The sequence below is a fragment of the Macrotis lagotis genome, chromosome 8 (assembly GCF_037893015.1).
Source record: "Macrotis lagotis isolate mMagLag1 chromosome 8, bilby.v1.9.chrom.fasta, whole genome shotgun sequence".
Classification (NCBI taxonomy): domain Eukaryota; kingdom Metazoa; phylum Chordata; class Mammalia; order Peramelemorphia; family Peramelidae; genus Macrotis; species Macrotis lagotis.
Window position 1 is genome coordinate 180131102 of NC_133665.1, and position 12924 is coordinate 180144025.

Sequence of the window (12924 nt, forward strand, 5' to 3'; positions counted from 1 at the left end):
AGACCTGCACCCCTTATACAATGCTGTTCCATATGCAAATCCCGATTAGAGGGCTGAGTGGGGAGGGGGCCCAACCCAGGAAGAAAGAAGACACCGGTGTTTTCCAGTTTCCAAAATCTTCCTTCCCCCTTTCCCTTTCTTTCTCAGGGAGGTGCCTCTTTTGTGGTGACTTAATGAATGTAGAGCTAGTGGAAGGAGAGAAGATGGAAGGGAGGAGAGGAAGAAAATGAGAAAGGCGGGGAGTGAAGAGAATGGAAGGGAGAAGGTAGGGAGAGGTATGGCAGCTTCCTAGGTGCTAGCTTTGTAAGTGTGAATACACCTATGGGTTTACTCATTCTTGCCACAAGATAAAAAGGCTGACTAGCACAGAAATGACAAAATTCAACCCATGTCTGAACAAGAATCCTTTCTACAACATACCAGATCAATGGTCATCCTTTGCTTAAAGGATGCCCTCCCCCCAACCCCCAGAGTTTTTCCTGAGATGCAGCCTCTTGGCTACTACTACCCCTTCTTTGTTCCTACTCCTGCAGTCTGCAGTTTTGATCTCGTTCTAGGCACTAATATTTCTTTGAAAACGACTTAAGAAGGAATTAACTTTTTTTTTTGACAGCCAGGTCACAATGTTGATATTTTTAGCTTAAGTGAATTAAATTTCTCAAGTCTTTTTTTTTTCATATTAACTGTTTATTTAGAGTAAGGTTTCCTGCATCCTCCACTTGCCCAAATAAAATTTTAAACTTAGGGGTACAATTAGATATTTCACATTATTATACTTTTATGGTAAAACTCAGTCTTGTACTTGTACATGCCTAAACCTGTTTAGATCCTTTTTCTGATTCTACTCTGCTTGCTTCATGTCATCCAGAAATTTAGTAAGCATAGCAACTTTATGTTTGTGCCCCATAGATTGTAAACTGCTTGAGCAAAGATGGTTGTGTTGATTTTCTTATTCCTACTGCCCAACCTACAGTAGGTTGAATGGGATGCTATTTGAATGAATGAATATGAATGAATGAGTGAATGAATGCAAGTCATTGACAAAAATGCAGAATAAGAACTCCACCAGTGAGTCCCCCCTCCAGGCTGACAATAACCTCCACAATCTGGGTAAGGTCCTTGAAAGAATCCCGAATCCTCCTTTTGTTTGGCCCACATTTGTCTGGATGTTCACCCTTAGAGACTCACAAATGCCTCTACAAAATATAGATCCACTGTGTCTGGGGCTTTTCCTCACTCTGGCTAACCTAGTCCAAAGCCCAGAGGAGGTGGCTCTTGGCACTTCCACAAACATCCAAGTGCTTTATACTCCAGCACTATAGAGGACACAAAGATGAACGATAAGAGCTCCTGTGCCCAGGCTCCAGTGGACAAAATGGACATGACGTGGCCCACACACAAATCAGTAGAATACAAAAGGAGAGGCTGGCAGCTATCTGAATGCTGAACTGAAACTGTGTCTTCACATGTATCTGTTTTCACGTTAACATGGTTTATTCTTTTCCAAAGAATTAAAATAGTAGGTAACCTGTTGCATTAGTCAATATTCCTTTTTAATTGAATGTTTTTATTGATACTTCTATTTTTATATCACTCATTTTCCAAAACCCCTACCCCCTATATAGAATCCTGCCTAATGAAAGAGATAAACAGTGAAATAAGAAATGCTTAACTAGAGCTCTATTATGGGTGGTGGTTATGACTCTATATATGTGTGTGTGAGAACTACTGATGAAAAAAAACAGATATCAAAGGGAATTTTTAAAAACAAGATAAATCCACAAATTGGTTGTATCTTACAAGCTATGCAGAATTTTGCTGCTATAATCCAAAACTAGAAAAAAAAATCTCAGCATCAGATCCTTAAAATCAAGATCCAATTATTCATTATATTAAGCTGAATTCTGATGTCTTAGGATTGCTTTCTTTTACATTGCATATTGTTCTCAATTCTATTTTTTTTATATTTGGCAGTTCATAAATCTTTTTCCTATGTCTTTGAATTCCTCATATTCATTGTTACATACAGGGCAATAATATTTTATTATGAATTTGACAAATATCAAACATCATTTCCATATACATGGGACAGATTATAGATGACACTTGTAAATAGCTTATTTTCATTAGAGTCCATTCCTGTCTGCCTTTCTGAACTACTTCTCTTTTGTTCAAAGAAGATTTTTGATATCTTTTCATGTTACCTAGATTCTTCCTCATTCCTTTCCCCCTCCCATCTAGAAAGCCATGCCTTATAACAAAATAAAATGCTTTTAAAAAGAAGGGAAGACCTGATCAATACACCTAAGAAATATATGCAATGATTCACAGTTGTGGATTTTATATATTTTAGACTTTTTTTAAGTTTTTTTTTTTTTGCAAGGCAAATGGGGTTAAGTGGCTTGCCCAAGGCCACACAGCTAGGTAATTTTTGTCTGAGGTTGGATTTGAACTCGGATACTCCTGACTTCAGGGCCAGTGCTCTATCTACTGCGCCACCTAGCTGCCCCAGATCTTATGTATTTTAAAATGTTTCATTCATGCTCTGTTTTTCTTTTATTTTTTTCTTGGTACCACTGGCACTACCTTTTCACTCCTGATAATTCCCCGTCTAATAAATAACAAACCCCTCACCTATAACAAATAAGCAGAATCAAGAAAACAAAACCCACATACTGGTTCTTGTCTGGATATATACATACATATATATATGTATATATATGTATATCTTAGTCTGTTCTGAGTTGGAAAATAAAGTTCTCATCAGTGTTTTGTAGTTGTGATTAGTCTTTGAATTGACGGGAGTTCTTGTCTCTTCAGTCATTGTAGAAATTGTTCCCCAGATTCTGCTCACTTTGCTTTATACCAGTTCATATGGGTCTTCCCTTGGCTTGAATCTGTTCATTTCTTGGTGCACTACTATTTCTACTAAATTTACAAGCCATAATTTGTTCAATCATTCCCTAATTGATGGGTGCCCATTTTGTTTCTAATTTTTTTAACCACAAAAAGTGGTGTGAATATACTGGCATATAACAGATTTTTCCTTTTGTTTAACCTCTTTTGAGATATATGCCCCAAAATGGTAATGCTAAAGGTGTAAACAATTTAGTGACTTTTCTAAATTTGAAATTGTTTTCCAGAGCAGTTAAATCAATTCATCACTGATGAATTCACCAATGGTGGATTACTAGAACAATCACTTTTTGATATGGTACTTAATTCTCTTTTCAGGACAGAAGTGTTGGGAATGGGGGAATAAAATGGGAGTGTGCTGAACATTTATATGATATGTTGAAACAAAATCAATAAAAAATTTAATAGTCATTTCAAATTCTTGCCAGGGATCAATAAACCTCCACCTCACTGATTTATGGGTTCCAGAGTCCATTTAGCAATTAGCATATTTGCCATCTCCAATCCTTGAAATCACAGGATGAGAGATTTACACCTGGAAAGGTCTTTAGAGGTCAGCAAGTCCAAACCTCTCACCTTAGAGGTAAAGCAACTTGCCCAGGATCACACTGATTATAAGTATTTAAGGCAGGATTCACTCTCAAATCTCTCCACTCTGCAACTTTTATTAAATTGTCATTACCCTAAATTCAAGAATTTTTCTATTTCAGAGAGAAATATACAGAATCCTCTCCTGCTCTCAGACATTTCACTTTAACAAATGAGACATTCTGATGTGTTAGAGAATTCTTTCTCAATATGGTAAAATATAGTTATACAACTCAAGGTACTGTTAAAGTTAACATTTTGTTTCATCCATTCAGAAGAATCATTTGATCCTGGAGAATCATAGATTGCATGGTTTTTAAGAAAATGATCATTCAAGATTGTGACTATTCTGAACGGATGAAGCAAAATGTTCACTTTTTGAGACTGCTTCCACAGAGTAGATACTCCATAACTCTTTGTGGTTTTTTTGTTTGTTTGTTTGTTTTTAGGTTAAATGGGGTTAAATGGCTTGCCCAAGGCCACACAGCTGGGGAACTATTAAGTGTCTGAGGCTGGATTTGAACTCAGGTCCTCCTGACTCCAGGGCCGGTGCTCTATCTACTGCCCCACCTAGCCCCCCACCAAAAACTTTACTCCATAAACTCTTGTTGCTTGAGACGTGACAGAGATCTTTCACACCACAACAGCCCCTCAATAGGGTCATTTTGTCTTTGCTTAAAGACCCTGGGTGAGGAGGATATGGCACCCACGAGAAGTATTTGCCCTTACATTGAGACGAAATGTGCTTCCCTGCGATTTCCACTGCATTGCCGCCATTTTCCTATCTTTGCTTGGAGGCTGTATTGGGGAATCTTTGATTGCCGTCTCTTCACTCCTAGTCTCTCAGGCACCTGGAATATTTTTAACCCGTTCCCTTTGTGCCTATATACCGGGTATATTTGGGGAAATGGCTGTGCACGGGCCGGCCAGGTGGGTAGGGTCAGGCAGAAAAAAACCATCTGCTTTTTTAAATAAAATCCAGGCTTGTTTGGCTTTGTGTGTTTATTCTCTATTCAAGTGGACCATGCAAGCGAACCGAAGGTGGGCAGTTTTGGCTGCTAGCCTTGCCCTCCACCATGAAGGCTGGAAACACTTTAATTCGTGCTTGCCACACTTGAACTTGTGGGGGCCGGATACCCAAGGCCAGGTGGCTTTTGAATGGCCACCTTTGGCCGTCTAGCTAGAATCTCCCACTTTGGGGCAGTTCAGGTGAGGGAAGCGCAGGCCCTTTGGGGGGGAGGGATGACCGGCACTGTGTGCCAGAGGGCACTGTGTGCCAGAGGGCACTGGCCTGGGCGCGGCCCTGGGGCTTTGGGCACCCACAAGGGGAGCGTCGGGAGGGCGGCCGGCTGGGTCCTGTTCCGGGGGCTCGGCGGCCCGTGCCCCCCGGCAAGGGCACCAGAACCGCGGGGGCACGACCCGGGGGGCCGCCTCCATCCCCCCGCCCCTGGCTCCCGGCGAGGCCCGCGGCTCCGCTCTACCTGCCCGGCTGCCGCCCCTCCCCCGGCCGGGGCCTCCACACCTGCGGAGCCTTTAAGGCCCGGCCCACCTGCCCCCCCCCCCCCCCCCCCCCCCCCGTCCGCGCGGCTCGGGCCTGGGGCCCCCGGGGCAACTGAGGCAGGCGGGGGGGGGGGAGGGGAGGCGGGCGGCCCCAAGAAAAGCGCGGGCAGGCCCGGGGAGCGGGCGGGGCCACGGGGAGCGGGCGGGGGCGGGGCCACGGGGAGCGCGGGCGGGGAGGGGCCACGGGGAGCGGGCGGGGGAGGGGCCACGGGGAGCGCGGGCGGGGAGGGGCCACGGGGAGCGCGGGCGGGGAGGGGCCACGGGGAGCGGGCGGGGGAGGGGCCACGGGGAGCGCGGGCGGGGGAGGGGCCACGGGGAGCGGGCGGGGGCGGGGCCACGGGGAGCGGGCGGGGGCGGGGCCACGGGGAGGGGCCGGGCAGCGCGGGCGGGGCGGGGCCACGGGCAGCGCGGCGGCCCACAGCGCCTCCGGGCGCCCCGCCCCGGTCACGTGGGGCGGCGGGGCCGAGGGGCGGGCGGCCCGGCAGACGGACGGACGTGGGGGCGGAGCCCGGCCCGGCCCCGCCCCTCCGCTCCCGCCCTCCCGGCGCGGCTCCTCTGCGCGCTGCTCCTCTCGCCGCCCGCCCGGACCGCGGGACCCTCCTCGGCGGCGCCGGCCTGCGGCCCGGGTGAGTGGGGGGGGCCGGCGGGGCGGCGAGTGGCGGCCGAGGCGCTTCCGCCGGCGCGGGCCGAGGCCGGGGCGGGGGCGGCGGACGGGGACTCGGCGCCGAGCTGGGCCCGGGCCTGGGGGCGGCTCTGCCCGGCGCGGCCCTGCCCGGGGGCGTGGCGCCGCCGTGCGCCTGCGCGGGCCCGAGCCCGCCACCGCGCGTGCGCCCCAGCCCGGCCCGCGCGGCTCCCGGGAAGCGGGCTCGGAGGGGGCGGGGCTCCGCCGCCCACACGTGCTCCTCCTCGGCCCCCCCCCCAGCCCGGGCCGGGCCCGGCGCCTCCGACCGGACGCCCCTCCGCAGGGCCCGAGCTCGCTGGGGGGGGGGGGGGCCCAAGTTTGAGAAGCGTGTCCTAAAGCTCCCCCCCGGGCAGGAGACCGAGGCTCAGCGGCGGGGCACGGCCAGGAGCCTCGTTAGGAGGGCCCGGCCCCGGGCCACCCCAGAGAGGGCGACCCCCGCGCCCCGGCGGAGCCGCGCCGGCACTTCCGGGTCAGGAGGTCACCCCGGGCCGGGGCGGGGCCGCGCATCACAGCCCCTGGGCCCCGGGGGGACGGAAGACTTGGGGTTCAGTCAGCGCCCCCCCGGGACATGCGTCGGGCAGGCGGGTCAGCCCGGGCCTGCGGGGGGCAGAGGCTAGGGGGCCCCCAGTCAGGAACACCTGGCCTCACGGCCGTCCAGTGGGGGCCCCGGGGCCCCCGCATGCCCCTGGCTGCCTCAGTTTACCCACCTGTTAAACGAGCCGGAGGAGGAACCAGCCAACCCCTCCAGTTACTTTGCCGAGAAAACCCCCAAAACGACGGCCCCGAGCCCCAGGGAGGCTGGGCTTTCAGAGCCGAGGCCCGGGCCCCGAGCCCCGGGGAGGCGGTGTCCGCGCCCTGCCCTGTGATGCAAGTTGCTCGTGATTATCCCGCTTTCCAAACACAGTCACCTGGGGAGGCTTTTAGTAGCTCAGAATCCTAAATCAGATGATTTAGGGGATTTCTTTTCTCACTAAAATATTTATGGGTAGCAAGTTCTTGAAGTTGATGCCACAGTCACAGTTTTAGTTGCTGGCACAGACCCGTGACTGCCTGGCATCAGAGGTGGACCGGTGGCTGGTGGATGCCACCAGGAGCTTTCCGGGGTGGGTGCAGGATTGGCCCAGGCCTCTTTGCCCGACATTAGAAGGATTTCAACACATCCTCAATACTCTTCCCAGGTGTAGGAGGGCTCCTTGGAGCCGGTGGAAGACCGTCCTGGCAGCATGTTTTCTCAGTGCTTCCAAGTGGCGTGATGCCACTCCATTCAGGTGGCGATGGAAGCGACTGGAGTAAGAGGAATCAGAAGGGCCCCGGTCAGCCATAATCACTTCAGTTCCCTTCCTTGCACTCAAAAGCTCTTCAGTTCTAGAAGTCTTTTCTCCCGGGTCTGGAGTCAGAAGCTCCGGGAAGTTTCTCCCCCTTCAAGGGTGACAAACTCAGGACGATGCCATATGGCATCTGATCTTATGTTTGAAATGACGGTTCAGAGTTTATTCACCTTGGCTAATAATTCCAGATGCTAAAATGCACTGGAGCCAAGACCCAAAGCCACAGAGTGGTTAAGTGGGCTTATCAATGTGAATGTTCCTCCCGTGGTGCAGATCAGTCCGGGTCCTCTCATTTTAGAGATTGAGGGACCAGTCACTTTCCCAGCCTCTCCTGATGTTGAGGACACCAGATAACCCAACTAAATCGTGCCCAATTACTGCTGCTCTCCTCTCATGAGAACTTCGAGGAGTACTGGACCAGTGGCAGCTGTATACCAGTGAGATGATGAATTTGAGTTGTAAATGAGAGAGACGTTTCTATTTGTGTCCCAAACCAACCCTGGGTACCAGATCGACCAAGCTTGAGAAATGTTGCAGTGTAGGACAGAAAAGTATGAGGGCAGGGCATCCCGTCCAGTCCAAAGACCATGTGTTCCTTGATACAGGAAGCTTCCTCACAAGTGACGAGTCCCATCCTACAGCCTTCCTTTTCCTTTGTGACTTTTGTTCTTTTCCTATTTGATGATATTGGAGTTAATTCATATTACATTCTTCTCTTCTCTTGCCTGCTTGAAAAATTCTTTCCCACAATACTTTTTTGAATTAAAAGGTAGGAATTAAATTTTAATACCCAGTTACCTCTCTATACAGAATCGTGCTGGGAAAGATTTGCTTTTTATCATTTAACTCACATTTGATGACTCCTTAAGCAGGGTGCTGTAGTGTACTCTTCCCTGAGCTTCTCAGATCATAGGAGTGACTGGCAAAGAAATCTGAAAGTAGCCAAAGTCAAATTTGTGCCGTTAAGTGGAAATGTTTGCAGGATAGGAGGGGAGTACTTTGTTCTCTGCCCTGGAGTTGTTTAACCTTCCCACTGTTTTAGTTTTTTTTTTTTTTTTTAGGTTTTTGCAAGGCAATTGGGGTTAAGTGGCTTGCCCAAGGCCACACAGCTAGGTCATTATTAAGTGTCTGAGACCAGGTTTGAACCCAGGTACTCCTGACTCTAGTGCCAGTGCTTTATCCACTGCCCCACCTAGTTTTAAGGCCTTACTTGCTAGGCCATTGTTCTGTTTTGGGGGAGCAATGTTCTCACCAGACAATTGGGGAGGTGTTTCTCCAATCCCAAACAAAGCCTAGCATTAGGTTAAGGCTAAATGGGTAAAAGAGATAAACTGGAAAACTGCATTTTGCTCAGTTTACAAGAGAGTGAAGTAATGGAACCATTTTTGCTTTCTGATGAAGGCCTCATTTCTCAAAATATATAAGCAAAGTACTCAAATTTAAAGGAATAAAAGCCTTTCTCCAATTGTAATTGACCAGAGCAGTTTTCTGAAGAAATCAAAGCTATCAATAGTTAAATGAAAATTGCTTTAAATGACTAATAATTAGAGAAGTGTAAACAGAATAACTCTGAGGTACCATTTCTCACTTATTAGACTGACTAATCTGACTGAAATGGAAAATGACAAATGCTGGAGGAGCTGTGGAAAACTAGGGACCATAATGCCCTGTCGTAGAGTTGTAATGGAGAACAATTTTGGAATTCCCTCCAAAGGATGCTAAAACCCATCAGTAAAACCCGTATGTGCTTATGTGTAAGTCATTATTGAGGGAGAGTTAAATAAGTCATAAGAAGGTGAAAGACAAGGGATAAGGGAAAAGGCAGGGAGGCTATCTCATGTATGTCTGAGTGGGAAGGCTGGGATGTTGGGTCAGACAGCTATTTCAGGCTGACCACCACAAAGATGCAAGCAACATTAGGGAATAAGAGGACAGAGACATCAGTAGCTTGTACTCCCCAGAAAGCAAGAAAAAGGAAAAAGCCCTATTTGTACAAAAAGATTGAGAGCACCTTTTTGTGGTGATGAATGAGAAATTGAGGGGATGCCCATCAGTTGGGGAATGACTGAACAAGGTGTGGCTTATGAATGTGATAGAGTACTCCACGAGAAATGCTGGGGATGGGCTGGAAAAAGACATGGGAAGACCTATATGAGCTGATGCAACCTGAAGGGAGCAGAGCCAGAAATCATTGTAATAACAATACCCTAAGGGCGATCATTGGAGTAAGACTTAACTCCTCTGATCAATACAATGATCTCAGATCATTCCAAAGGACTCATTGAAAAATGCTATCTGCCTCCCAAGAGAGAACTGATGAACTCTCAGTGCATTGAGGCATAAATTCTCACTTTGTTTATTCTTGCTTTTTTTTGGTGACATGGATAAGATGGAAATGTTTTGCATGATTTCATATGTTTAATTGATAATCATATTGCTTGTCTTCTCAGTAAATGGAGGAGGAGAGTGGGAGGGAGGAATAGCATTTGGAACTCAGAAAAAAGTGAAAAGTAAATAATAAAATTTAAAATTCAGAAATCTGTTTTTAGTTTGAGTTGCATCCTTATGTTGACTGCAGTGTCAGCATCCCCTTGTCCATTTATATAGATGACATTTTTCAGTTTGCCGGTGTGGTTTTCTTAGCACCCTGAGAAGCAGATGGAAGAATTGTCCAATCTTACAAATAAGGAAACTGAGGTGGAGTGATTTCCCCCCCCCTTCTCCCACTTCCAAATGTTGTAAAGGTTCTCTAACTCCAAAATCCATTCTCTTTTTTTCTTTCTCTTATTACCCCTTCTAATGGATCCTGGCTTATCTCCCCTTACACCATAATGTTGCTTGTGCCTATGTGGCGGTCAGCCTGGAAGTAGCTGTCTGACCTAAACTAACATCCCATCCATCTCCCTCAGACATGAGACAGCCTCCCTGTGTTTTCCCTTAATCCTTTGTCTTTCACCTTCTTATAACTTATTTAACTCTACCTCAGTAATGACTTAGACATAAACACATATTAAGTGCCAGCAGCATTGCAAAATGAGGTCTGGATTTAGAGTACCAGGATTCAAATCCTGGCTATGTGCTTTAGTGCCACCTGTGTGACCTTGGACAGAGTAGTTAATCTTTTTGGGCACCAGATGCTTGGGTTGACTTGGATGACCTGTAGAGTGTTAGGGCATTGGCCGGATGCTGGCCCACCTGTTTTTAAATGCTTTCCTTTTCTTTGTTTTCAACTCTTGTCCATCTGTCTTGAGAAAATAAGCTTTATTCTTCCTTGTCTCTTCATTCCATTTGTGATCCAAAGAAAATGTAATCATGTCTGAAGAGTCCTGCTAGTCCTATATTTGCATCAGAGGATTGATTAGTAAGTCACCCTTACCTTTATAGTCTCATGAGGTCACTCAGAAGTTTACTTTACAATTTTCCTCAAGGCAAATGGTTTTTTTCCCAATATTCAAAATAAACTTACTTTTATTCAGTTTTTTCATTCTTTTAATTGATAGAAGCAATTTTCCTTTTTTCATCATAAACCATTTTTCATCTACATTATGGTTTTTGTAATCAAGCAACTATTTCTGTATTTGTTCAAATGGAAGATGTATTAAGTTGTATCACTAGATGAAAGTGTGAGGAAACAGAATGGGAACTGTGGACAGGACCTTAGAAGACTGCTTGTCTGTCTTGGGTTTCAAGGAAGGGGATGTTGTTTGTTAACTCTGGGCTGTCATGACTTGGTGAACACCTGCAACCTGTTCCATCCTTTGTGAGCCACAGAGTATGTGGGGACAGTGTGGAAGTGGAGAGCCAGGGAAGCCTCTAGAAATAGCTTGCATCAGCACATCCATGAGGAACTGGGCTCTGTTTGTCCTGAGTGGTCCTGACTGATAACCTCCAGAGGAAGGAGCTTGTGGGCTGGTGACTCCTTAGGAAAGCTCTGACACTGAGAGCCTGTGATGGGACTCGTAGTTCTTGCCTTCCATAGCCCTTATCTGGGATGCTTATTCAGCAGCAGGCCTCTGAGGCAGTGAAGCAGGCAGTTCTTGAGTCAGGTGTTGGAAAGTGGTGGGTCCCTTTACCAGGGCTTGTCAGCACCCACTAAACTGATGAAAGGAAGCGCTCTTAGAAACCGAACTTGGTAATGAATCCCTCTGCGTTTGTTTTACTTCTCCATGAATATGTTCTGTCTCCTCAGCAGAAGATATAGCTCCTGGAGGGCAGGGACTGTCGTAAATCTGAATCCTTGTGGATGGTGTCGTAGGATTGTGGATGGGGAACTTGAAGGAACCTGGGAGGATGTCTATCCCAACCCTTCTTTGTACGGAGGAGAAAGTGAGGAGTTGGGGAGGTTGACCAAAGTCTAAGGGGAGGAACTGAATGGTTCTTCCACTGGTCACACTGACCCCTTGGGGCTTGTACATTGACAGACGTTGTTCACAGATGGTTTCTCTCCACCATGTTCTCACACACTTGCGCACCCCAGTAATTGGGTTGTGCCTACTGCTCACACTGCTTCTTATTTCATAGACCTCTTTTGTTGTTAGTACTTTCTCTCTCCTCGCGTTTTCTTGTATTAACTTACAGCTAGACTGTTTCTTTGGGTGTCTATATGGACAGCACCTACCACAGTGCCTCATACTGTTTAGTGCTTAATGATTGTCTGCTGAATTGGAGGTGCTTAATGCTTTTGTATTAAAACCTCTTTCAAGGAAGGAGGGATGGAGGGAGGAATGAAGGAAATACTAAGCATTTTCTATGTGCTGGGCCACTATCTCATTTGGTCCTTACCTTGCAAGGTTGTTATCCCCATTTTACTGATGAAGAAATTGAAGGGAATCAGGGGTAAAGTGACTTGTCCAGGGTCACCAAGCTCGTGGGTATCTGAATCAGGATTTGAACTTAGATCTTCCTGTCTCCAGACCCATCTCTCTATCCATTGGCTGCCTCTAGCTCTCGCCCTGGGGTCTTGTTGGTCACCATAAAGAATTATTGAGGGGGAAGTATGGTGGGGTCTTCCTCACTTCTCCTTTTATTATTGGTGGTCCTTTTCCCTTGTCATTTTATCCTGTTACACATTTGTTCCCTTTCAGAAGAGCCAAGAACCAAGTCAAAAACTGATTGAGCAGAGTGCTTGGGAAGGATCAGGACTAGAGCTTCCCCGTGGTTTCAGCCAGACTGGACTAACAGCTATCTTTCCCCCACCCATGACAAGCCCTTTATCATTTCCTCCTGGAGCCCACTCTTCACCTCTTCCTTGGAGGCTCGGTGCCCCTGATCCATATAGAATCTGCTTCTCAGAAGCCATTCTTAGCTGTCTCCCCCATGCCTGGAGTCTCCTTCCCTTCTGCCCACCCTGCTCTTTTTGTTCTTCCACCTGCATCTGGTGCCTTCACTTTCTTCCAGACTTGTGTTCTTCTACCTTGGTAGCTTGGGGTCAATGCTTGCTGAGGTGCATTTGCATGATCTATGTCTTGCATATTTTTCATAAAATTGGGCATTTCCTTCTATCCTGCTCTAGAGGTTCTTAGAAATCTAAAGTCTGTCAACTTTGAAACCTGTATTTCAACAGAGTGAGTTCCTTTGTATTCTTTTTTGATATAGTTTATGTATTTAAAACCTGCTCCTGAGAGGGCTTCATCAGCCTGCCCGGGGGCCAGATACACAAAAGGTAAAGAACCCTTGTCCCACCTGGATCTCCAGTTTGTTCAACTAAAGTGAGTTGGGGGACTCACTAAATCGGTGCAGTAGTGCAGATCAGTTTGAAAGAATTGATCTCCACTTATTTTCAAACAATGGCATTGGGAATGTTTAAAAGTTCTACCATTCAGAGCTACATGAAAACCTGGAGACAAAGGG

General features: G+C 47.3%; 1 protein-coding gene across 1 annotated transcript in view; it reads left to right on the forward strand.

Moving 5' to 3' along the window:
* The first annotated feature begins 5511 nt into the window (after positions 1-5511).
* KBTBD2 (kelch repeat and BTB domain containing 2) overlaps positions 5512-12924 on the forward strand; it is a 33537-nt gene continuing 26124 nt past the window's right edge. The window contains exon 1 of the mRNA XM_074198950.1: positions 5512-5690. The gene's annotated coding sequence lies outside the window, so the exon portion shown is untranslated. The remainder of the gene's footprint in view (positions 5691-12924) is intronic.